The sequence below is a fragment of the Ailuropoda melanoleuca genome, chromosome 1, assembly GCF_002007445.2.
Source record: "Ailuropoda melanoleuca isolate Jingjing chromosome 1, ASM200744v2, whole genome shotgun sequence".
NCBI lineage: Eukaryota > Metazoa > Chordata > Mammalia > Carnivora > Ursidae > Ailuropoda > Ailuropoda melanoleuca.
Genome location: NC_048218.1, coordinates 16,360,381 through 16,386,655, shown reverse-complemented (window position 1 = coordinate 16,386,655; position 26,275 = coordinate 16,360,381). Strand labels below are relative to the sequence as shown.

Below are 26,275 nucleotides of genomic sequence, written 5' to 3'. Positions count from 1 at the left end.
GATCCCATAACGCCGGGATCACGCCCTGAGCCGAAGGCAGACGCTTAACCACTGTGCCACCCAGGCGCCCCAAAGGTATATGCTTCTTCTTTCTTTCTCTTTTTTTTTTTTTTAAAGATTTTTATTTATTTATGTGACAGAGAGACAGCCAGCGAGAGAGGAAACAAAAGCAGGGGGAGTGGGAGAGGAAGAAGCAGGCTCCCAGCAGAGGAGCCCGATGTGGGACTCGATCCCATAATGCCGGGATCATGCCCTGAGCAGAAGGCAGACGCTTAACCTCTGTGCCACCTAGGCGCCCCAAAGGTATATACNTTTTTTTTTAAAGATTTTTATTTATTTATGTGACAGAGAGACAGCCACCGAGAGAGGAAACACAAGCAGGGGGAGTGGGAGAGGAAGAAGCAGGCTCCCAGCAGAGGAGCCCGATGTGGGACTCGATCCCATAACGCCGGGATCATGCCCTGAGCAGAAGGCAGACGCTTAACCTCTGTGCCACCTAGGCGCCCCAAAGGTATATACTTCTAATTCATCTATGAGAGCTTGGTTAGCTGTATTTATGCAGATGAATGTTTTAAACAGATATATAAGACTAAAAGAAAAGATGGAATGGCAAAGAGGTACATTTACTATAGGTTTCAGGGAACTTGAAGTAAGGGAATTATGACCTAATTCTAGATATATTATTTACCCTATACAATTTGGTCTTTCCAAATGTTTTCCATACTTCACCTCACAACTTAAAAAATCATCTGTTTACAACGTAGTATGACTTCGATAATCTAGAGATGTGTAATACCAAATACTTTGGATTATAAACATTCTTGTCCTCCACAAAATAGGAAATTCTAAAATGAGAATAGGGATTGGGTTTGATATTACAAATTTTTATAATCCTTTAATTTCTGTTCATGTTAATACAATCCAATGTAGTTTCCAAATTCATTTATTGAATACTTAGTCATTCCTATGCTGGAATTATCCTTGTTTGAGGAAGACCACCATTATCCAAATTTTCAACCCAGGTATTCACCAAAGGAAATATACTTTTTATGATAAACCTAATCTTGGCCAGAAAATAAAATTTCTATATGATACACTGAACAGTATTTTTGTATATCAAATATTTTCAAGCTTTTTAAAGTAAATTTTTTATTAATACTTTTATGATCAGTTAAAGGCCCAGATATGACAAGCTTGCATATTAAGTGATGTTTTCCATTTTGCACTCACTGTAAATAAGTCTATCTGTTCACCAAAATCTGGTCTCTTTGTTCACACCATAAAGTTGTAGCTGGAAGGTAGTTGCCAAAACAATTATTACATTTTCTACCTCTACACCACCCCCCTTATTAGTATGTGTAGTAACTATGTATTGTACTATTTGTACTTGTCATCAGTCAATTGAATGAAAGGAAAAGTGGTGTGTGCCACTTTGAGACCAAGGCTTTCACGAAGTGGAAGTGCTTCCTCATGGTTTGACCCCTTCTGCTTGCTGGTTGTTGAAGACCGTGAGGCCCTATGGGATGGTGGAACAGCAGAATAAAAGGAGTCCGGGGCAAGAATGTGACCATGGGTGAAAACAAGCCCCTTTACCCAAACGACTTAACCCAGATGAGATTGAAAGATGAACGAGGCATAAACTTCCATTAAGTGAGCCCCTAAATCATTACATCTTTTTTTTGCAGCAGTTATCCTGTAAAAATATCTTATCCTAACCTCCCCTGCCCCCGCCGAGATGGTTTACCTTCCTTCTTGTTCTTCCAACAGAGGGAAGAAAGATCATCACTGGCAAAGGGCAGCTGCAGAAGCAACACCCAGAGCCAGCTTCATGCTCAGGAAAGGACACTGTACTTCCTCCTTATGGCTTCCGGGATTCTATGTTGAGAGAAACTTCTCTAGTGACAAACTATAGAAGTGATCCCTAAAAGTATAGTCTTTTTTTTTTTTTTTGCCATTTTTTTATAGAAAATGTTAAATGATCAGTTCAGTGTTTTCTAGATTGCAATTTCCCCAACAACAGGATTGGTGTGTTACTTGTCAACGGCTGAGAAGCTATCGTGCCTATCACTTTGCAAATGTTTAATAAATGTTTGATGATTCAAAGAAGCAAATATCTTACAATAGACTAAAAAAGTGGTGTACATTTTGTCTGACCCAGAAGCAAACTTAGGACTCTTATGTCCTTAGCCAATATCTAGCTTTTGTATTTCAACCCGACTAGAATGCTTCTTTAGTGGCTTCATGACAGAACATTCCCAGCTGTTTCAGTGCTGCATAGCAAAGCTCTGACAGCTTTCAGAGCAAGAGTCAATATTAGTTAATAATCCATCTGCAGTCGCAACTATTTCATTTCATCACACTGACGACTTATATTCCTCCTGCTCCCATTTCCCTTGGGACTGGTGTTGCTGAACGTCAATATTTGCAGCGAGGCTCCAAGCTGTGACTAAAAATCCCTTTGAGTTATTCACTATTCATTTCCACTCAACATCCTCCAATTAGCTCATAACAAATGCTCCCCAAATACTGCGCATCTTACATTTTTCATCAGAATTTGGTAGGAAGGAAGTACCATTCTCCCTTCTGTTAACAAGCCATCTTTGGGCATCTTTCCGCATCAGACACATTTGATGCATCTTAATTTTATCTATCATTCAGCTCCATCAATGACCCAAGTTCTATCTTTCATTCCATAGTGGAATATACTCGGAAGTGACAACACTTCCATACGGGGAAGGCTGTGCACACTGCGCAAGGGTGCATGAGGCCTTCTGGCGTGAGAGCATGTGTACATGCACATGCAATAACGTGCAGACTCTTTTCACGTATTGTATGCAGAAGACATCCTGATCTCTGAATAACCCTCTTGTTTTTGATGTTTTTATTTGCATTCTGGTTTTGTTTGAAGAAATTCTAGCAATTGTTTGTTTGTGTTCTGGAAAGAATCCTACTTCTACTGAAGAATATATATACTTTTTAGTTTTATGTGGCATGTGGTGTGTGTGTGTGTGTGTGAGAGTGTTTGTATGTGTGGGTGTATGTCCTTTTGTGTTGCTTTTAAACAACACGTTGTTTTTAAGCAAATTTGTGTATGATCAGAGAGTCTTAGAATTAGAAGAAACTTACTATCCAAATAATTCAACCTCTCATTATCAGAGATTCTTACACAGATGTTGTTTAAAAACTGGGGATGTATCGTATGGTGACTAATATAACAAAATAAAAATTATTAAAAATAAATAAATAATTAATTAAATCGATATACCATACTAATGTAAATTGTTAACAANACCATGGGTGAAAACAAGCCCCTTTACCCAAACGACTTAACCCAGATGAGATTGAAAGATGAACGAGGCATAAACTTCCATTAAGTGAGCCCCTAAATCATTACATCTTTTTTTTGCAGCAGTTATCCTGTAAAAATATCTTATACTAACCTCCCCTGCCCCCGCCGAGATGGTTTACCTTCCTTCTTGTTCTTCCAACAGAGGGAAGAAAGATCATCACTGGCAAAGGGCAGCTGCAGAAGCAACACCCAGAGCCAGCTTCATGCTCAGGAAAGGACACTGTACTTCCTCCTTATGGCTTCCGGGATTCTATGTTGAGAGAAACTTCTCTAGTGACAAACTATAGAAGTGATCCCTAAAAGTATAGTCTTTTTTTTTTTTTTTGCCATTTTTTTATAGAAAATGTTAAATGATCAGTTCAGTGTTTTCTAGATTGCAATTTCCACAACAGCAGGATTGGTGTGTTACTTGTCAACGGCTGAGAAGCTATCGTGCCTATCACTTTGCAAATGTTTAATAAATGTTTGATGATTCAAAGAAGCAAATATCTTACAATAGACTAAAAAAGTGGTGTACATTTTGTCTGACCCAGAAGCAAACTTACGACTCTTATGTCCTTAGCCAATATCTAGCTTTTGTATTTCAACCCGACTAGAATGCTTCTTTAGTGGCTTCGTGACAGAACATTCCCAGCTGTTTCCAGTGCTGCATAGCAAAGCTCTGACAGCTTTCAGAGCAAGAGTCAATATTAGTTAATAATCCATCTGCAGTTGCAACTATTTCATTTCATCACACTGACGACTTATATTCCTCCTGCTCCCATTTCCCTTGGAACTGGTGTTGCTGAACATCAATATTTGCAGCGAGGCTCCAAGCTGTGACTATAAATCCCTTTGAGTTATTCACTATTCATTTCCACTCAACATGCTCCAATTAGCTCATAACAAATGCTCCCCAAATACTGCACATCTTACATTTTTCATCAGAATTTGGTAGGAAGGAAGTACCATTCTCCCTTCTGTTAACAAGCCATCTTTGGGCATCTTTCCTCATCAGACACATTTGATGCATCTTAATTTTATCTATCATTCAGCTCCATCAATGACCCAAGTTCTATCTTTCATTCCACAGTGGAATATACTCGGAAGTGACAACACTTCCATACGGGGAAGGCTGTGCACACTGCGCAAGGGTGCATGAGGCCTTCTGGCGTGAGAGCATGTGTACATGCACATGCAATAACGTGCAGACTCTTTTCACGTATTGTATGCAGAAGACATCCTGATCTCTGAATAACCCTCTTGTTTTTGATGTTTTTATTTGCATTCTGGTTTTGTTTGAAGAAATTCTAGCAATTGTTTGTTTGTGTTCTGGAAAGAATCCTACTTCTACTGAAGAATATATATACTTTTTAGTTTTATGTGGCATGTGGTGTGTGTGTGTGTGTGAGTGTTTGTATGTGTGGGTGTATGTCCTTTTGTGTTGCTTTTAAACAACACGTTGTTTTTAAGCAAATTTGTGTATGATCAGAGAGTCTTAGAATTAGAAGAAACTTACTATCCAAATAATTCAACCTCTCATTATCAGAGATTCTTACACAGATGTTGTTTAAAAACTGGGGATGTATCGTATGGTGACTAATATAACAAAATAAAAATTATTAAAAATAAATAAATAATTAATTAAATCGATATACCATACTAATGTAAATTGTTAACAACAAGGGAAGCTGGGTGTTCAGTATATGAGAACTCTCCGTGTTACTTTTGCAACTTTTCTGTAAATTTAAAATTATTCTAAAGCAAAAAATTAATTAAAAAAATAAACATATTTGGCAGATGAAAGTTGCTATTGCCAGTCCTTTTTTGCTATGGTTGTTAAATAGAATGCCCGTCTGGCCTTGTTCCTCTATGATTGTTGTCATACTGGTGCTTCTGCTTAAGAAAAATATAAAAAAAAAAAAAAAAAAAGTCAGAATTTTTATAAACTATTTGGAACAATTTTCCAATTTGAAATGAAGTTTTGTAGTTGTGTTCACAAAATTCTTGAAATTTGTGTAAACAAGTTTGAGGCTATTGCTCAAGGACATATATATGTAGCAGTTCGTATTCCTGACAATACATCCTTGGATCTCAGAGTTCTAGGTCCTTAGTTTTAGAAGGGTGTTACAGAACATGTTAAATAGCTGTGAAAGCTTTATAAGATCATTTGAAAAACATTTAAGTTTTCTCAAATGTAGGAATCTAGAGGCTTTGTATTTCACCTTTCTTTTTCTTTTTTAGATTAAGAATGCACAAATTAGATCATTAATTATTCTTCCAGTAACAGCTTTGATAAACCCTTGATTTAGGATATCACAATATAGGAAGAATAAAAGCAAAGTATTTCTCAGGCGGTAGCAGCAGCTTGACATTCATCATGGCCAGACGAAACTCTAACTTTGTTGATTGTGACAACAAACGTGGTTGATTAAACTTATTTTGAAGTCCTTTATATAGGGTCTATTCCATATATGTCAAATTTTGTGCTAAAAGCAAAAATTCTCAGTGGCAGAACTCATGCCAAATTGTACAGCAGAGGTTGTAAAAATACCCAAAAAAGTTGAATGTCAAATCCTAAATGCACATTCATTATAATCATTCAAAAAGATATTAAAATCTAAAGGATCATAAAACAAAAAATGGTTTTAGGTTTTCCAAAATAAGTGAAATGTCAGTATTTCACTCCTGCTTCTCTTAATCCCCAAGGTTATGCAAGGATTATGATAAGTGATAGAAAGTTGGTCTTAAAAGATGATCTGATCTGAATCATTTGAGAGGCTTAAGACATGAGATTTCAGGGGATGAGAAACATCTTGAATAAAGGCTAAAATGGGAGTAAATCATGGCACTGGAGGTGTGCTCTAAGGAGATAATCTAGGTATAAAACAATGAGAGTCAAGACTAGAATGACAGCAGAATGCAAAGGAAACAAATTTTTGAATCCAGAACAGTGACAGGGCTTGAAGCTAGTTACAGACAGGGACATGAACAATGATGAATCAAAGATGAGAAGAAATTAACTTGGAAATTGAAAAATGAGAGAAATTGAAAAATGCAATCCCAACGATTACATGGAATTTGATAAGATAGGGGTTTAAGCTTTAAGAAAGCAAACTAGAGTAAGTTGGATAATTCTATGTCTAGCCAACAGTTATCTCTGATGAAATGTTGTGAAGATAAAGGAGAATTGCTCATCTCTCAATGTCAAAGTAAAATAAACACGTTTGCTTCAAAATTACAAAAAACAACACTATTTTCAACATATTATTGAAGGAGTCTTGACATTTTTTGGCAACCTGGATGGATTTGTCAGTCTTAACTATAGAGAATATCCTATGGTAAGTATGATTAGAATTCTAATGATTACCCTTGCAAATCAAGTAAAAGTTACCAAGTTTTTGAGTATTATATTTTCTCAAGCATGAATCTAAAATTTAAATTCTGCATAATCGCTCTTTGCAAAAATACTTCCAGTTTATGTGACGAAGTCTGGGAACATGCATTAGAGAGTAAAAAATAAGCAATAATTTTTATTTAGTCAGTTTTTCTTGCTAGTGGGTATTAAAAAAACAAACAAAATCAAGCAAACAAAAACCTAATTGGCTGAGTTTGAGGGGTCTGTTTCCTCCATTTCTCGCGTACTTTGAACTCAGTATTCAGTTATGGAAAAAAAGAAAATATGGGAGAAAGAAAATTACGGGGTGCTGTTGTGCCTAAGAGATGATGTTTAACACAATGACGAAAAGAAAATATGCACTTGAACAGAAATTTTACGATTTAGGTAAATTATACACTTGGGAAGAGCAAGTCCTGTTGAATATGGAGTATGTTGAAATGCTCATGTTATTTTTCACATGTTTTTGGTCTTTTTTCTTTTTAAAAAGGTTTTTCCCATTATTTAAAAACCCAATGGGTTTGTAATGGAACTGGGAAATGTAATCCATATGTTTTGGAACCTATTACAATTAAGTCATCAAATTACCATTGAACATATTTTGACCATTTAAAATACAAGGTCTTTTTAAAAATGTATATACACCCACACAAGAAAAATAATGCTAAACTCAAAGAATTGGTTTCTGGTTAAATATTTCACTTCCAAATACTTCTTTTCACTTTAACATTGAATGGCACATTAATCAAATATGTGATATTATGATAGCAATATGTATTAAATAATTTTATTACTAATGTGTCATTAGTAATAACATATTAAGTTGTCAAGAATAATTTACTATTAAGTAGGCAAAAACTTGTTCAGTGTTCATGTATTTATCACCAATTCATTATCTAAACATATAAATATTCTTGCAAATAAATTTGCCCAAAGGCAAAATATTTTCAAGTGTACTCAGATCTGTTCTTCTGATGTCCTTGGAAAAAACAATCTTTTTTTGGTAAACAATAGGGTTTGATGTTTGGTGTCTTTGTTATAATTATAATATCTATTGGATAAACTCCTCATTCTATCACATTTGACCTAAAAGTGTAATCTTCCATACTTTCATGAAAATAAGTCATAGAAAAGTTGATTTTTCTTCTTCATTCAGTGAGAACATATACTCCCATATCCATGACTTGTCTCTGGCATTAACAGGCTATTTAGAAAGAAAACCACATAATATATGTATCTCATGTTGTTGGAAGAATCCCCTACTTTGTAATTCGCATTCATCACGGATACTGCTGGATCTGGGTTAGCATTTCTCCTTTGCAGGTGAGGTCAGTTAAGCCTCACTCACTGAGTCAGACCATGGGTTGGATCTTTCTAGAGAGTCTTCTTCCTCTGCTCAAATACCCTTGTGGGTATTGAAACTGTTTTTCACTTTTTCTTAAAAGAGCTTTTCCTTTTCTTAGCTAAGATTGAAAGAATTTTAACAAATATTTCTGACATTAGAGAGTATTTATTCAAGGAAGTCTAAATCTGAATGCTGCAGTAAATTACAAATTGAAAGAGCAGCACTAGTTTTTCCTAAAGAAACACATTGAGCTACCACAGCAGTTGGGAAATTTTGAGCATTTATGAAAATATAAATTGCAGGGTATTGCTAAAGAAACACTCTTTAAACATAGTGTTTATTCATTTGTACAAAAACATTGGTAAAATTTTTGTTATAAACATACCTTGCATTGAAATAGTTTTTAATTCCCATGAAACCTACATTTTAAAAATTCTTGTATATTAGAAGCAGAAAACGTAGATGGGTGTCACAGATGATTTCTAAACTACTCTGTTATGTTAGGTTATTGTTTTCCTTGTGGAGGGCAAGGGCACCACTGTAACAACTACTGTGTGAGTGTGTAATCACGCATGTACTGCTACTGGTGTGTGGAGCTAGCACGATCTGTTTGTAGAAACATAGAAGACAGACATATGGTTTAGATTCTGGAATGTGTATTATGAAATCATTTGCAGCCCTACCCTGAACTTCCACAGAGAAAAATCACATAGATGGGAGAGACTCATGGGGGATGTAGTTTAAAAGCTCTTTACGGGGGAACAAAAGGGCTAAGATAAACTAATAAAGCAGAAATCTCCTCCCCTTACAGTTGTGAATATTGTATCCTAGAAGGAGGAGCACAGGCCTGGAGTCAGACAGATGGAATTGCAGTGTTTCCACTTGGACAAATTATTCCACTTCTCTAAGTTTCTCCATTTTTAAAAGAGAAATCAGACAATTGAACTTTTATATACATTTGTATAAAAATGCTTAGAAAATCGCAGCATGCAGTAATTGGTTGTGCATGTTTTAATTTCACTTCCAATCACACTACCAGATATGAAATGTCACTCTAAGTCATTATGTTTTTTTATAGTCAATTAAAATCAAAGTGAAATAAAGGTTGTGTGCAAAATGCATAGAAGCAATAGTCATGATAGTAATAGAAGCAATTATGTATTATGTTGTATGAGAGGCAGGAAGACACACACACACACACACACACACACACACACACACACCTACTTTCACACACACACAGTTAATACTAGACCCATATAGTTCAGTAGTGAAATGAACTTATCTTGTAAAACCATATGGGCAGAGATGTACCAAGGAGTGCACAGTCTGCTGGCTGGCAGAGGTGGGGCAAACCTGACTAAACATGCCAGGAGAAGGAATATGAAAGGAAGCTTGAGTCCATAAGGCTCTTCATCTATAAGAACTGGGTGACAGGGAACCTTAGTAGAATGTGTGTCAAACGTTAGCTTCCTAGATGAGGAAGGTGCTTTATTAGAAAGAGGAACTTCAGAAGCTGGAATCAGGTTTTTTTTTTTTTTTTTTCCTGAAGACCTCAACTCCACAGAGTGACCTCTTTAATCCTACCAAAGGAGAGTAGGAACTGAGCTTCCAGAGGTCAACTGAGCTCTCCTCACCTGATTTCAGGGGAGGGGGAAGAAAAAAGAAGAAGGCAAGCAACCTTAATTGGGAGCCTACAATGAGCTGAAGGCTCGTAAATAACATTCCCTCTTAACTCCAAAGAACCTTGTGACAAATAATGAAATATACAAAGAGAGTAAGTAAATCATCCAGATTGCCCAGCTATAAAAGGCTGCAACTTTGTGATTTAAACTAAGTTTTATTGGCTCTGAAACTCTGACCTTAACACCTTCTAGCTCCTCAACAATTTATAAGTTTTAAAGTTCCGATTTAAAGAGAAACAAAAATATGACTCCTTCTGTGGAAGCTGAACCAATAATAACTTACTTAGAAAGGAAAGCCTAAGTATAACCATTAGATAACTTGAAGGCAGTCATGGTAACTAGTAGTTATTGAAAGCTAACTAGGTAAAAGGCATCATGCTAATTACCCTAAATACACTGAGAACCAGGAATTCATGCTAAAGGCTAAAGCTGAAAGTCTTGTTGGAGAAAACCTGGGGAGGCCCCAAGAAACTTCCTGCTGAGAAACCAGAAAATATAAATCCATCCTTGTTCCAGGCTTGAAGTGTCCAATAGAAAGAGGAGCTCCAGAATTCTCTAGGCTCATGGCGAGATCCCTACCTTCCTTACCTTCTAATGTTTCTGGTCTGCAACGATGTAGGCCTTGAAGCCTTCAAGATTCACATTTCCTCTTTCAGCGCATTCTGACTCTTCTCTATCTTCTGACATTTTCCCACTCTGCCATCAGAATCTCTTGATTATTGTAACACAGTGTAATTAGTATCTCTGCTTCTCTTCCTTCTCCCTATGATGTCTTTATGACTTAGTAACTTGGTCAGACTAAAACTGTATTTCCAAGAATTCTTCTTCTAGTATGTTTCTGGATAGGGTGGGCCAGGAGAGGTGGTCTCATGTAGGGGGTGGAGGATTGGAACAGCATTGAGGTGTTAGCACAGCTCCTCCCAGTTGTTCAATCACACACCAGTCTTGGTGCTGCTTTGAGTGATTTTTGTGGATTAATTAAAGTCCATAATCAACTGATTTGAAATTAGAGAGATTACCATTGGGGCATCTATTTTAATCACTTGGAAAGTCTTTAAAGAGGATTTAAGCTTTCTGGGGGGGAGAAAAAGATTTCATTTTATGGGCAGCAAGTTCCAGCTCATGTGTTCTAGCCCTTTTGTGGTCTTCCTTTCCTAACTGACTATGGACAAAAAGCTTTGGCCTGTACCCATGGGCAGTAAACCATTCATGGACTTTTCTTCTTGACTGCCTGCCTTAATAACTTCACAATTGGTTAGTGAGCCCCCACAGTGTGTAAAACAATTCCTTCTAAGAAATTCCTTAACGTATAATATTGAGTCTTGACTGAGACACCCTCCTTAGATGATTCTTAACCCAGCAGCCAGAATGATGGGAGAACCCAATTTAGAACATATCACTCTTCTGCTCAAGCCTTCTAAAAATATTTCCATCATATTCAGATTAAAAGCCAAACTCCTGACATTCCCTTATATACTTCTCCTTGATTTTGCCCCTCATTGCTTCTGTGACTTATTTTCCTACCACTTTTTCTCTTACTCATTCTTCTCCAGACACACTGGCCTCCGTGCTCTTTCTTGAACAGTGGGTTCGCTCCCATGTCAGGACCTTTGCAACTCATTATCCATAGGGCTTATTCCATCTTTTTCTTTACAACTTTACTCAAATATCTACTCTTCACTCTCCATTTGAAATCGAAATCCCAATTTCTGACATACCTTATCCTTATTCCTATTTTATTTTAATCCATAAAATGTAACATTATGCAACATGTTTTCTTATTTATTTCCTTATTATCTGTGCCCCTTTTATCAGTTTGTGTTCTCCAGAGAAAATAGAACCCATAAGATGTATGCATATCTATCCTTTTACTCATCTATCTAGAGAGAGTTATTTAAGGAATTGGCTCATGTGATTATGGAGGCTGGCAAGTCCAAAATCTGCAAAGCTGACCAGNTAACCCATAAGATGTATGCATATCTATCCTTTTACTCATCTATCTAGAGAGTTATTTAAGGAATTGGCTCATGTGATTATGGAGGCTGGCAAGTCCAAAATCTGCAAAGCTGACCAGTAGGCTCAAGGACAAGGGGACAGTTGATGTTGCAGTTCAAGTCCAAAGGCCATCTGCTGACAGAATTCCTTCTTGCTAGGGAGAGGTTATTCTTTATTCTATGAAGACCTTCAACAGATTGGATGAAATAGTTTCACTCAAAGCCCACTGATTTAAGTGTTAATCTCATCCAAAAAATATCTGAGCAACTTGTTTTTGTTTTTGTTTTTAAAGAAAAAATCTTGAAAGAAGCTGGGTGTTGGGGCAGGGAACCTTACCTATAGAGGAGCAAAGATAAGAATTACATCATCTTTACTGGCATTTTATTAATGACCAAATGGAGGCTCCAGGAAATTACATAATTATTTCGATCATATCATTAATTCTATTNAATCATAACATTAATGCTATTCATGCAAATATGTTTTAGGGATTGGATTATAAAGGCAGAGGAAAGCTCTCTCAGTGTCAAAATGTTTTTCTTTCTTGCCATATCGACTTCAGCAATGAATCTGTAGTAGGAGAAATGCACATTTATCTTCAGCATAAATAGCCTATAAAATGTTTTTGCCATTTCTGTCCTTTAAAATGTTCAAATATTTGAAATGGACCATTATATAAATGAGCTATTCTTCATTGCTTTGAAGATCAAAGTTACTGTAGTTCTCCTGTGACTTGATTTCTTCGCTTGTTAAGTGGGAGGAATTACCATTACCTTGTAGGATTGTCAGAAATATAAAGTGCTTGAACCAGTGACTACTGCAGAGTGAGGAGCTGAAACTTCTTATCTCATCTACTCATTTTTTTTTTTTTTTAAGATTTTACTTATTTATTAGAGAGAGGGAGGGAAAGTGCATGGCTCACATGAGCAGGTGAGGAGCAGGGGGGAGGAGCAGAAGGGGAGGGACAGAGGGGGAGGAGCAGAGGCGGATGGAGAAGGACAAGCAGACTCCAAGCTGAGCATGAAGACCTATGTGGGGCTCAGTCTCAAGACCCTGAGATCATGACCTGAGCCTGAACTAAGAGTTAGATGCTCAACTGACTGAGCCACCCAGGGGCCCCTATGGTGGCTCTTCCTGTTAGCATTTTGTTTCCAGTCATCACTCCTTTCCCTGGTATCCTTGGACTTCCTCTAGATCAAAAATTAGGAGCAACTGAGATTTTATGCTCACAGAAAAACACCCAACCAAACAAACAAAACACCTGAAAAGTCAATGTAAAAGAACACTGAAGATTCAACTTATTTGTGATTTTGTGAATTTCCTTAAGAGAAAGGAGTAATGCCACTCTTTTTTTGCAAGGCAGATTATCCCAGTGTTACGCCATTTATCATGCTTTTGCTGTTTATTTGAGCGTATTTTTTATACTTACCAAATCTGAGTGAATTCCAATTTAAACATATTTTTACCTTGTTTTCTGCTGCTGCCAGTTTCAACTCCTGCTGAAAGAGTCACAAGTGCTTGTTTTTGAATGCTAAAATCCACATGTTTCTCTGAGAAAAAAATTTAACTTCTGTCCCTTCTCACTTTTTTTCAAAATTGTTTTTACTTATTCCTCTCTCCATTTTAAGGAGTTTTTCCCAGCCACGTGAGATTCAGGTAACATTGTTATGTGTGGTTTTGTGAGCCACGATGATGGCTGCCTCCTGTGTGGTAGAAGATATTACTGGAAGTACATCACCTACATTAACCACAGCAATCCTCATAAGGACTCCAAAGTGGGTACTATCACACCTACATATGCACATGAGGAACCTGAGTCTTCGAAGGGAGGGCCAGTTCCAAGGTCACAGAGTTAGCAAATGCTGTGTGTGACTGTAATCCAGAGGGCTAACTTCAGTTATTGTATGCTTAAACTTTTTTTATACTTATAAATATTATTTTACTTATCTATATTCTCTTTTTTGACAATTTTTGTAAAGGAAGCTGAGGATAAGCTATTCGTAGTGATGAGAAAAAGTAATAGGAATGCATCAAACATTCTTCTTGAAGGAGATATTGCTAACAGTGAGTTGACTTAATTTTATATACATGGGTCTAATTGAAATGCAACTATAATTTCTATGACAAAATTTTAAACCTTTCACCAATATTGGACAAACATAAAAGACTTACAAGGAAAACAGTCCCATTATTATCTTAGTAATAATCTTATTTATTTAGCCATATGGAGAATTACATTTCAATCATTAATTTAGCCTTATAAATAAAACTTTTGAGAGATTTAATAAATGCTTTCTTAAGAGATTAATAGAACTATTGTCAATCTATACAAATGAATTGATAATCTTCGCTTATTTGAGTTTGTCCTTTTCTTGACATATAATATTTCTTTTTACACATGACTTGTTTTAATTTGTATATACATTCGTTAACAAATGTATGTGTACAAGGAATTACATAAATAGCATGAATTCTAACTTGTGGAAGTTAGGTCTGAATCTCTTAGAAATTAAAAAAAATATAATGCATACATTCATAAATTCAAGTGAATAGTGAGAAAAACAGGCAATAACATAGAATCATATTCTTAACAGACAAAATTAGCTGAAAGGCAAAATAGAAAATGAAAAATTTCAGAATTGTTTGGGTTTTTTGAAGAAATTAATGTCACTGTCAGGACAGATAATTGGTGTTGAACTATATTAAATCATATTATAATTTTTACTTTTTGGTGTAAAGGTCAGCCATTGCATATATAATCTTGAATGTAAATTTAGATTTTTACTAACTCTGTTTTAAACTTATTAAAAAATCAACTGACCAGCTCAATACAACAGTACAGACTTAACATCCTTGTAGAGTCCAGTTGCCTGACCAGTTGCTCATTATTTTCAATGGCAGATGCACATTTATCCACAGGGTAGGCTATGAAAATTTTATCTGAAAAATAATGCAACTGGTTAACATTTAAGAGATCTCTGTTCTCATGACAGTTTATAATTATATCTATCAAAGCAAGTAATTCAAACAGTAATCCACACTTTGAAATTTTCCACAGAATATTTGATGTTAAACATTTATAATATTTAGTATGCCTTATTTATAAGTATATTAAATGTGTTAACAATTTTATAGTCAGGTAGATTATTTAACATTAAATCATCTATTCATTTTGGTATAAACTGTGTTTACAGTGAATCCTCATTTACAGTTCACATCATTTATAGGCAAGGGGCAACCTTATTAGCTGAATTATATCAGAAACACATTTTGCTAAGAGGCTGATTATTTTTCTTGTTCTTCACATGGTATCACAGGTTATAATGATTTTAGCATAGTCAGGGCTAACCATTTGGAATCATAGTGACTTGTTCCAAAAGGCTTAAAATATTCTTTGGTTTCTGCAGATTTTAGGAAAACATTTATAATAATTATACCTGGAACTAATGTTTGGATGTTATTTCATTCTGCTACTTATCCTACAAAGATGAAAATTGAAATAAAATGAAAACTTCCATTGTACTAATTTCATCTCATGTTAATATTACAGGAATTTGAACATGAGTGTTGCCCAGGCACCTCTATTTTTGGAATGAAACCACAAATATAGCAATGTCATTTAAATTTGTCTGAAGGCAGTCAAATATGTAGTATACCTAGATTTAAAAGTTACTTCATTCTAAATTTACAGCTATAAAATAAGTCATGGGAATGTAATGTACAGCATGGTGGCTATAGTTAATAATATTATATTGCATATTTACACGTTACTAAAAGAATAGATCTTAAAAGTTCTCATCACAAAATTTTTTTGTAACTATATATGGTGATGAATGTTAACTAGACTTGTTGTGATGATCATTTTATAATATATGCAAATATTGAATCATTACATTGTATACCTGAATCTAATATAACGTTGTATGTCAATTATACCTGAATTAAAGAGAAGTTACTTTATTCCAACTGGCTGAATTGATTTTGTATATAGACCTCTATTTCTCATGATACAGGATTTTGGGGGTGGGTGGGAGAATACAAATCCAAAAATTTACAAAAGAAAGTTCAGAGTTGAAAGGAATATGGAAAAATATGTTATTTTTTATAAAATACATGTTGTCATTACATAAATGTTTCTCTAAGATCAATGAGGAGTGACAGGGGTTTAGAAATGGAAAACAAGTCAACCCCTTACAAAGAATGTGGCTAAATTTTCACTGAAGCAAATGAAAACAGTCCTCTCATTCATTCCTTGATGTCTAGTCATCAGCCAAACAGCCCAGTTCATAAATGGATCTCACAGAAGGCAAACCCAAAGCGTCTAAAGGAAATTCATTTTAATGAATTCAAAACCACATGTGTATTAGACTGTTTAATGTAACAATTAAAGTCCAGAATGTTATGTTTTGTTTGATCATCATACAGCCTCAGTTCTTAAATCTTGCATAAAGAAACCAATTTCACGTTTGACTAATTTTGAATTGCACAAAAAATAGTCTATGTTAGTGATTTAGTGGAAGTATATTTTTCACAAAATATGAAGAGTGTGCCTACTTATAAAGCATAATCATTATAGGTACACATGTATACATGTAATAGTGAGGCATTTCTATTCTGATTATAATCGGTTCTTGACATCCTTCTAAAAATCAGAGTAGGATGTGACAAACTTCCTATTGCAAATGAAAGTCACTGATGGTTAAAAAACGAACTGAATCAAATGGATCACCATATTTGCAATAGGAACAGTATAACTTAAAAGTCACTTGGGCTACAGATCAGAAATCTCCATCAAAAGCTTCCAGAAGTTGAGAAAAATTTTCAAACTTTGCATATTTTTGGTGGAAATTCAATGGGGGGCTTTCATTAGTTGGGTTTCTCATTCATTTTGAACAAGAGATTAACAAAGAATAAGAATGGAACCCAATTCCCACTAAAAACACATTTCTCCTTTCCTTGAACAATTCTGGGTAGTTGAAGGCTGAAGATGGAGAGATTTATACCAGGGCACCTGCCCAACTCTGTTTGTAGAATAGGTTCTTTGCCAGCCCTCTGTGGGAGGGGCCTGCTTCCATTGTGTGGCTGGAGGAATGACAAGCATGCCAAATGACCTTTTCCCAGTTAACTACAATGTTTTTGAACTTTTCTGAAGTACACATGCATTAAAGACTTCATTTGAGAGAATGGTATCTGGAAGCTAAAAAAGCAAGATTTAGTTCATAGAGTTTATTCAATTAAAGCACCTTACTATATAGCTCAAAGCAAGATTGGGGAAACTGGTAAGTCAGAATTAAATAAAGTTTGATGGAAAAAGGATAAAGAAAATATAGTTAAGAGGCTATTCAACCACAAGTTGGTCACTGAAGACTTCTTAAAATCAAGTAATTTTTATTTCCTATACCATTAAGTCTTAAAGATTATCTGTAGGAGTGCCTGGGTGGGTCAGTCTGTTAAGCGTCTGCCTTTGGCTTAGGTTGAGATCTCAGAGTCCTGGGATCAAGCCCAGCATCTGACTCCTGCTCAGCCGGAAGTTGGCTTGTCCCTCTCCCGCTGCTCCTCCCACTGCATCCTCTTTCTCAAATAAACAAAACCTTTAAAACAAAAAGATTATCTGTAAAAGACCTACTGGATTTAAAAAAAAAAAAAAAGAAGAAGGAAAGAAAATACAAGGTATTTAACCAAAATGTTATATATGAGGTTAAGACCTTATCTGTTTTATACGGAGGGCAAACTAGAATTGGTACCATCTCATAAATGAAATGAATAGATGTTGGCTTATATATTATATACTATATACTCATCTGGAAATTAAAACTCCAAATTTAATTTTCATCTTATTTTTTCAATTGTGAAACACATTAATACCACATAGAATATATATGGAAAGTATATTTTAAAGAATATTAGTAGACTAAATATCCACCCAGATTTAAAAACATAAAATTGAATATTGCCTGTGCTTTAAAAGCCTTGTAATAATTCTTTTCAAATTGCTCCCCACTTCTATTTGAAGCTCAAGAGAATCCTAGTGTATTAATAGGGTTCTCCAGAGAAATACATATGTTAAATATATAAGATATATATACATACATACATATGTATCTTAACTACATAAAATGTTTTATTTAATATAGTAATTACATAATTAATCTTATTTGTACATAAGAATATTTATTTCTTAAATATTATTTTAGGGAATTGGCTCACATGGCTGTAATGGCTGGCAAGTCCAAAACCTGCAAGGCAGGCCCAAAGGCTAGAGACCCAGAGAAGAGTTGATATTACAGCCCCATAAGGAATCTTGTTCTTTCCTGTTAAGGCCTTCAAGAGAATGAATAAGGCCCAACCATATTATGGAAGACAATCTACGTTATTCAAAGTTTACTAATTAAATGTGAATCATTTCTAAAAATTACCTCCAAGGCAACATCTAGAGGTATTCAACAGAACAGTGGGGTACCACAGCTTAGCCAAACTGACACATAAAGTTACCCATCACACCCAGCAAAAATCTCAAGTATGTTAATTTAGGCATTTATTTCCAGGTGAAAAGAGATATATGGAACATACTCTCTACTCTAGACCTCACATTTTAACTATGCTTTTTAAATTTGGGGAGACCTTAGTTTCATGTCCAACTGGCTTATAGAATGTTAGTAAATTAAACCCATAAATAATAACTGACAACATCAAACATTTACATTTAAAAATTGGCACATCTTGGGGCACCTGGGTGGCTCAGTCGGTGAAGCCTCTGCCTTCGGCTCAGGTCGTGATCTCAGCGTCCTGGGATGGAGCCCTCCCTGCTCAACAGGGAGCTTGCTTCTCACTCTTTCTCTGCTGCTCTCCCTGCTTGTGCTCACTAGCTCTTTCTCTCTCTCTCTGACAAATAAATAAATAAAATCTTTAAAAAAAATTGGGAAGATCTTATTTTCAGTGTCAAATTAGGGCAGAAAATATCTAAAATGCAGTTATTGTTATTACTCATCTAACATAAGAAGATATATTGTAGCTTTTATTTTCTGCTACCAATCCCACAAATATGAAATGTACTTGAATGTCTACGTATGCACTTTCACCTGAAACTGACAACCTACCTCTTTGTCCCATAACAAACTTCACAAACTTTGTCCCTATTCACAAGCTACTCAATTTCTTTAATACTGACCACAAATGTGAAATGTACGATGTCAAAGTATACTCTTTCACGTGAAACTGACAAATACTTCTTTGTCTCATAACAAACTTCACCAACATTGTTTCTATTCACATGCCCTACTGTTTCCTTATCACTGACTAATGCATATTCCTATTTGAATTTACCTCTATCATTTTACCAAAAAACTCTTGTTCACACTAGAGAGAGATTCAATGGACACGTTTTAGTTATCTTCTGAAACCTCCCAGAAGCATTCAGTACCTTTGGCTTTGCTCCCTGTCTTAGAGAGATTTACTTGCAGGTGTCAGGCAGAGCCAGCCATCCAAGGCTGAAGCAACCTCGAGGTAAATATTAAAGATGTGATTGTGTCAGTTATCCTTGAATAGTTGGTAACCGAAGCCGTATTTATGGATGAAATCATCTAGGAAGTATGGAGTGTGAAGAAAGAAGGCTTAGGACAAAGCCATGAGTAAGTAATGTCAACACTTAACGCCTGAGAAGTCAGGGAAATAAGTAGAAAACCAACAGAGTGTGGCATTGCAGAAAAGAGAAGGTGTTTCAAAAAATGTGGTTGTTCAACGTTGTGAAAAACTGATGAAATGTCAAGAAAGATGAAACCTTCGATATTTGCAAAGGGAGGACATTTGGGAAACTCATAGAGGGAGAAGACAGATTGTAGTGAGTTGAGGAAAAAAATCTACATTTGTCAATTTCTTCATACTGCATAAAACGTGACTGCCTTACTACTCCTGGCTTTTTTCAATGTGACCCCATTCTATATGTTTCCTTTCTGTTTCTTACTTTGACTTTCAAAATGTGCTCTGTAATGAAGATGACTATCCTCATTGAATTCACTTAATTCACCACTCCATTAACTCATCCAAAGCTATTTAGTGAGTTCTAAATCTATGTTAGCATTGTCCAAATACTGAAAATTCATCAGTGAGTAATATAAGGATGAGAATTTTGCCATAATTCATTTAGCCAAATTGTCACCGTACAGATTGTTTTAGCAGATTTTCTGAGGGAATAAGCAACCATGAAATCTCAGTGGCTGCAACAATAAAGCAACATTTATTTCTTGCTTAAGCTACACATAGGCTGAGCTCAGTGACAACCTTCCATATATTTCCATTCCAGGACCCAGACAGAAGACGGAAACAAATGGGCTGGCAAAATGTATTAGCACATCTTGAAGATTCTTCTCCAATGTATTATATACCATGTCTATTCATATTCCATCAGTCAAAGCACATCGCATGGCCAAGTTCAGTGTCAACGGAGCCGGGAATAAATTGTCTTTCCATAATGAGCCCCTTGAACTCCAGGGCAATGAGCAGCAGTGAATAATTGCCTTACAGGAAAGGAAGAATGAAAAACTGTCTGCAATAAAACAATCTAGCACAAATAGTTGCTTCTATATTTTATCTATAAAGTCACCCTATAAATATCTAAGAAAAGTTGACTCAGGCTTTAAAGTATCAACAACAATGCTATCTTACTACCAGTGATTCTTAGAAGTGACTTGAGGATGGCCATCACCACCAGAAATTTGTTCTATAATTTTATTTAACATAATTACTTTTATTCTTTTTTAGGAACACTGAATTATTTTGAAGATGTATTTATTTATTTTAGAGAGGGGAGGAGGGGCATAGGGAGAAGGACAGAAAGAATCTCAAGCAAACTCCCTGCTGAGTGTTGGAGTCAGACAGGACACTCGATCCCACTACCCTGAGATCACGACCTGAGCTGAAATCAAGAGTTGGACGCTCAACCCACTGAGCCACCCAGGCACCCCCAAAACACCATGAATTATTGATGTACTTTATATTCTTATTTACACCAGGAAATTCTGTATTAGGAAAAAAATAATACTTTTTGTACAGCATACAAAATAAATCCATGTGTTAATTCGTTAAAAGGTATTTACTGAGTTTGTACAATATGCTACAATCACAAGTGGAAACACACAAACACAGAAAATTGTCAAAAATAAAAATGCCATATCTTTGGCCTCTTTCTGACTTCTACGTTCTACACCCAGACTAACACTGGGTTCCATGTTCCTTACGACAGCTGTTTCCAATCTGGCACCTGTGGTACAAATCTGATTATATAAGGCCCCACAATCACAACCTAATCTCCTCCTTTAAATAGTATCTTAACGGAAAATTCAGATTCTTTATCAGAATAGAGAGTACCCTGCAGGCTCTGGGCTTTCCTCCCTCACCTTGCTTATTTCCTAAGACTTATGCTCTCTCCCAACCTATGATCATTCTGGCCTCCTTTCGGTTCTGGATTCTGTGGAATTTGATGTCTTCTCATTTTCTACCTAGAAGGCATTCCTCATCCATTCATCCTTCCTTGGAAAGGATTTTCCTGGACCTTCAATGGAAATAGGATTCCTGTTTCATTTGCTTATATCACACTGTATTTTTTTCTTTATTGTCATACCACAATCTGTAACTACATACGTTTGTAACATTATTATTTTTTTTTAAGATTTTATTTATTTATTTGAGAGAGAGAGAGAGTGTAAGTGGGGGGAGTGCTGGGGGAGAAGCAGACTCCCTGTTAAGCAGGGAGCCTAATGTGGGGCTGGATGCCAGGACCGTGAGATCATGGCCTGAGCCGAAGTCAGACCTTTAACCTACTGAGCCACTCAAGCGTCCCTGTTACTATTTTTTTTTTAATGCTTCTTTACCCTGTAGACTTTGGTAGTGAAGTGTGAGTTTGTGTACTGGAGCCAGTGGAAACTCTTTGTTGTGAGTTTCGGGCAAGATAAGCATTGAGAGTGAACATTTCAAAGTGTTGCTGCAATTTCATTTCACCAGGCCATCCGGGTTTGTGATCAGTGGGATCATTTCTGACCAGGCTATAAAACAGTGTTTTGAGTCACATATGATACAAGCTTCATGCTAGCCATAAGAAGTAGGCCCATATTGTAACATGTGACATTTTAAGGTTAATTTGCCCACTGTAACCCAAATGGATGTAAAATTTTGAGAAAAGGTAAACTTTTATATGTATTTTTATAATTTGTTATTTTTAGAATAATTGATGCTTTTACTAACTCCTTTTCAAATTATACTTTAATGTTATTAGTTATCATAAGGAAATACAATTCGCAGTGCTTATTTTTATTCCTAATTTACATAGGCAGAAACAAGTCACGCTGGGCTTGATCAGAGGAGATATACCTTTGTGAACGCGCAGGCGGCTTCGGGCCAATGGTGGCAAGGGAGGTCATTCTCAAGAGCTGAAAACCAAGAGCTCATACTCCTCTTCCTCAAAAGTGTAATTCCTAGTATACTGAGATCAGTTTTTGAACCATAATTAATGGTAATGTGCTAAAACCACAGTGCATTATTTGTGGAGATATATTGGATAATTAAGGGATGAAGCCATCAAAACTTCACTAGTGTTTACATAAAACATATAAATAAATATGTTTAAAACCAAGAGCTCTTCGTAAAAAAGACTAATGAGTTAAAAAGCTGACAGAAACAGATGTTCGACATTGCACACATAAATATTGGTGCTATGTGGGCTTCTTGTAAAATAGCACTCGGGTGGCTGAGACTAAATAAAACACACAATTGCTGACACACCAGTGAAATATGGTAGTAAAGATATTTGCCTGAAAGAAAATATTTGCTTGGAAGAATCTGTGGTATGAGGTCCATCAAATCTACTTTCCAATGATATCATGTATTCAGGAAGTGGCTGATGATATAGGAGACTAACTCACAGGATAATTAAAGCTAAGCGGAGTGTTTTTAGTTGCAACTAGACTAGCACTGATACTGCTAACACAGCAATTCTTATAGCTATAGTTTTTTTAACATAATGTTGATAAGTGGAATTTTTTTTCTTCATTGTTGATTTAAAACGACTAGATTTGAACTGTATAAAACCATGTACGGTTAGCCAATGTAATTTGGAGATTGAGCTTTGTGTAGGAGTATGGACTGATAGCACAACATTTATGGCTGAAAACTTGCTGCAGTTACTCAGCTATGGAACTTGCACCAAAAATGCAAATCAATGCACTACTTTGTTGATCCAAAAAGTATTGCTCTGCATAAAATGTCAGCTTAAATCAACAGAGTGCTTAATAGCATACTAACATTTGTAAGTTAAGTAACTGCTAAGACACTGAATTTGAGATTCTTTTGCTTATCCAACGATAATATGGAAGCTGACCGTAAACTCACATTATTGCATGAAGACGCATGATGCTGTGGAGAAGAAAAATTCAGTTGAAAACATTTAAATTACAGAAAAAGAACTCTTAATATTTCAGTAAGATAAGAAGCAAGTTTGGTTCCAACTTTTTCAAGCTGTTCAGTGATAGGATTCCTTGTTGATATGATACTTTGTATATATTTAATGATATTAACCCTTCTAAGTATTGTAGGAATGAAGTAGGTTTTTTCAATGATAGGTAAAATTGGAAGGCAAAAATCAAACTTAGAGGCTTTAAAAAGACTAGTTTTTACAGATTTTATGAATTTATCTTAGCAATTATCAATGAAGTAGATATTAATGTTGCTATTTCATACTTGCAAAAAGTTATCACCACAAAATAGATTAGAAGGTGTGATGGTTTTTGTGTGTCAGCTTGACTGGGCTAAGGGATGCCCAGATATCTAGTTAAACATTATTTATGCGTATGTCTGTGAGGATGCTTCTGAAGGAGATGGGCATTTGAATCTGTGGGCTGAGTAAAAAGGTAGTCCTCAGCATTGTGGGTGGGCATCACTTGATCCATTGACAGCCTGAACAGAACAAAAGGCAGGGGAGGATGAATTAACTCACTCTGGTTGCGCTGGAACATCCATCTTCTCCTGCCCTTGGACATCAGAATTCCTAGTTCTTGGGCCTTAGGACCTGGACTGGGACTTACACATTAGTTCCCGTATCTCAGCCCTTAGGGCTGGCTACAACATCACCACCAGTTTTCCCGGGCCTCCATCTTGCTGGTGGCAGACTGCGGGACTTCTTGGCCTCCATAATCATGTCAGCCAATCCCTCATAAAAAAACCTGTATATATCTATTCATATCCTATTTGTTCTGTTTCTCTGGAGAACTCTGACTAATACACATTTTGGTACCAAGAATGATTTGAAACATTAATTTACTTATTTCAGAGAGAGAGAGTGCATGAGTGAGGGGAGGGGCAGATCAAAAGAGAGAGGAGAAGCAGACTTCCCACTGAGTGCAGAACCCGACAACTTGAGGCTCAATCCTATAACCCTGACATCACAACCTAAGCAGAAACCAAGAGTTGGATGCTTAAGCGATAGGTGCCCCTCAGGGGAGCAGAATATTAAAGATGAGTTTTCTAAATTCCTTCTGGTGTTTCTGGAATTGCCTCTCTAATCTGATTAAATCTAAAGATGCTAATGGTTCTATTTCCAGTAGTAAAGACAGCACTTGGTTCATACGTGGTATGAACGATTTATATAGAGATAAAATGTCTGCAGTGGACACTCCTAATCAACTCCTAATAAAAAGCAAGGAACTAAGTTACTCTGTATATGACACTTTCTAACATTTTTTGAAAACTAAGGAATATGACACTGGTTGGTTTCTCCTAATATTGCTGGACAAAGTGGTGAAAGAAAAACATGACCTCAGAGATTTGAATTCCCAGATGAAGTGCTGCATAAATGACCTAAGATCTTCCATCTGTGCCCTGAAGGAGAGACTTTTATCTCCTGTAGCTGCAGGGCTTAAATTACTGAAAATGAAATACAACCTCATCCTGTGATTGGCTGAATACAAGTTCAACTCCCTGGCCTTGCATTGTGTCTACCGTGGAAGTGAGGGCATTGGTTAGGAAAGAATGGTATTCTATAAATTGGCAAGGGGACTTGGGGGAAGATCCTGATAAAGCTGGGGATGCTGAGTCCCTAAATTGTGATGAGTCTTCTTTGCCACTGGAATTGGTTTACCCACCTTCTGTGTCAGGGCATCTTCACCATCAGTGGTAGTGAGTGGTCTGAAGGTATTAACCCTACCTAGCCTGAGGAAACAGCAATGGTGTCCTTGGGGCAGCTGTCATGAGAAGACAATGATACTGACTCTCGTCAGGACCCACCCCACCACCCTTCTTCGTTTCAAAATCTCTAACTAGACTCAAGTCCCAAGAGACCCCTAAAGATGAGGTAAAATGTGTGATCCATGAGGAGGTGTGTTGCACTTCAAAAGAACTATTTTTTCCAATTTTTACCAGCAGAAATCAAGGGAACTTGTGTGGGAAAGAATACCAAGAGTGAGGGATAATAGGGGAGGAACATAAATTTGTATCAAGCTAAGTGTATTGATATGGGCCCATAAGCAGAGAGTCTGCATTTAATGCTGCAGCTTAAGGGATTAGAAAAAGTTTTGATGGTTTGTTTGTTAGGTTGGCTGAAACATGGGCCAAAAGATGGCCCACCTCGAATGAATTGGAAATGCCCAAGCTGCCACGGTTTACTGTACAGGAAGGGGCTAAAAGGCTTAGGGAGATTGGAAAGTTAGAGTGGGTTTATCATTTAAGACTTACTGACCCACACTGGGAGGGTCAGAAGATCTACTTTTTCCTAATCTTTTGAGAAATAAATTTGTGAGGGGAGCCCAAGCATCCTTGAAAAGCTCTGTATCCATTGTACCCTCTAGGCCAGAACTTACAGTGAGGACTGTTGCTACTCAATTGGAAAAACTAAATGCATTGGAAATAATTGGGTCCAGGGGTGATGGGCAGTCCAAGTGACAGCACTCTACCACCAAAGGCCAGGTGGGTGTAATTACCATAATAGACAGCAGAGTCAAAGCAAGTCTGACTCATGTAGATTCATGGCATTGGCTAGTTCATCATGGTGTTCCTAGAAGTGAAATAGATAGGAAGTCTACTAAATTCTTACTTGATCTGTATAAACAGAAAAGTTGTGGGTCAAGTGAATTTGAATCATAAAAATGGAGTCACAGCTCCTCAATCAATTCCCAGCATTGAGCCAGTTTGCAAACCTAGAACCTTTTGAATGAAGAGGAGGTCAGGTCCCTTTGAGGAAGAAGGATCCCTATATAATACTGAAAATTTTTCTGTTCTCCCAGACTTTCCTCAAAAGATCTGAGGCCTTCTACCAGGGTACCTGCACACTGACAGGGGAAAAATCATTAATATTTTTGGACTACTGGCTCTAAACTGACACTAATTTTGGGAGACCAAGAACATTGCTGTGACTCACTAGTGAGAGGAGGAGCTTAGGGAGTCAGACAATCAGTGAAGTTTTACTCAGGTCCTTCTCACAGTGGGTTCACTGGATCCCCAAATCTATCCTGTGGTTCTTTCCCCAGTTCCAGAATGCATAATTG

General features: G+C 36.4%; 2 non-coding genes across 2 annotated transcripts; both read right to left on the bottom strand.

Annotated features, from left to right (window-relative positions):
• Nucleotides 1-1,726: 1,726 nt before the first annotated feature.
• LOC117795616 lies at nucleotides 1,727-1,937 on the bottom strand. The gene has a single exon (XR_004619690.1). It is a non-coding gene; the product is annotated as a small nucleolar RNA U3 (small nucleolar RNA).
• Nucleotides 1,938-3,450: 1,513 nt separating this feature from the next.
• On the bottom strand, nucleotides 3,451-3,661 carry LOC117795615. Its single transcript, XR_004619689.1, has one exon. It is a non-coding gene; the product is annotated as a small nucleolar RNA U3 (small nucleolar RNA).
• Between the last annotated feature and the right edge of the window lie 22,614 nt (nucleotides 3,662-26,275).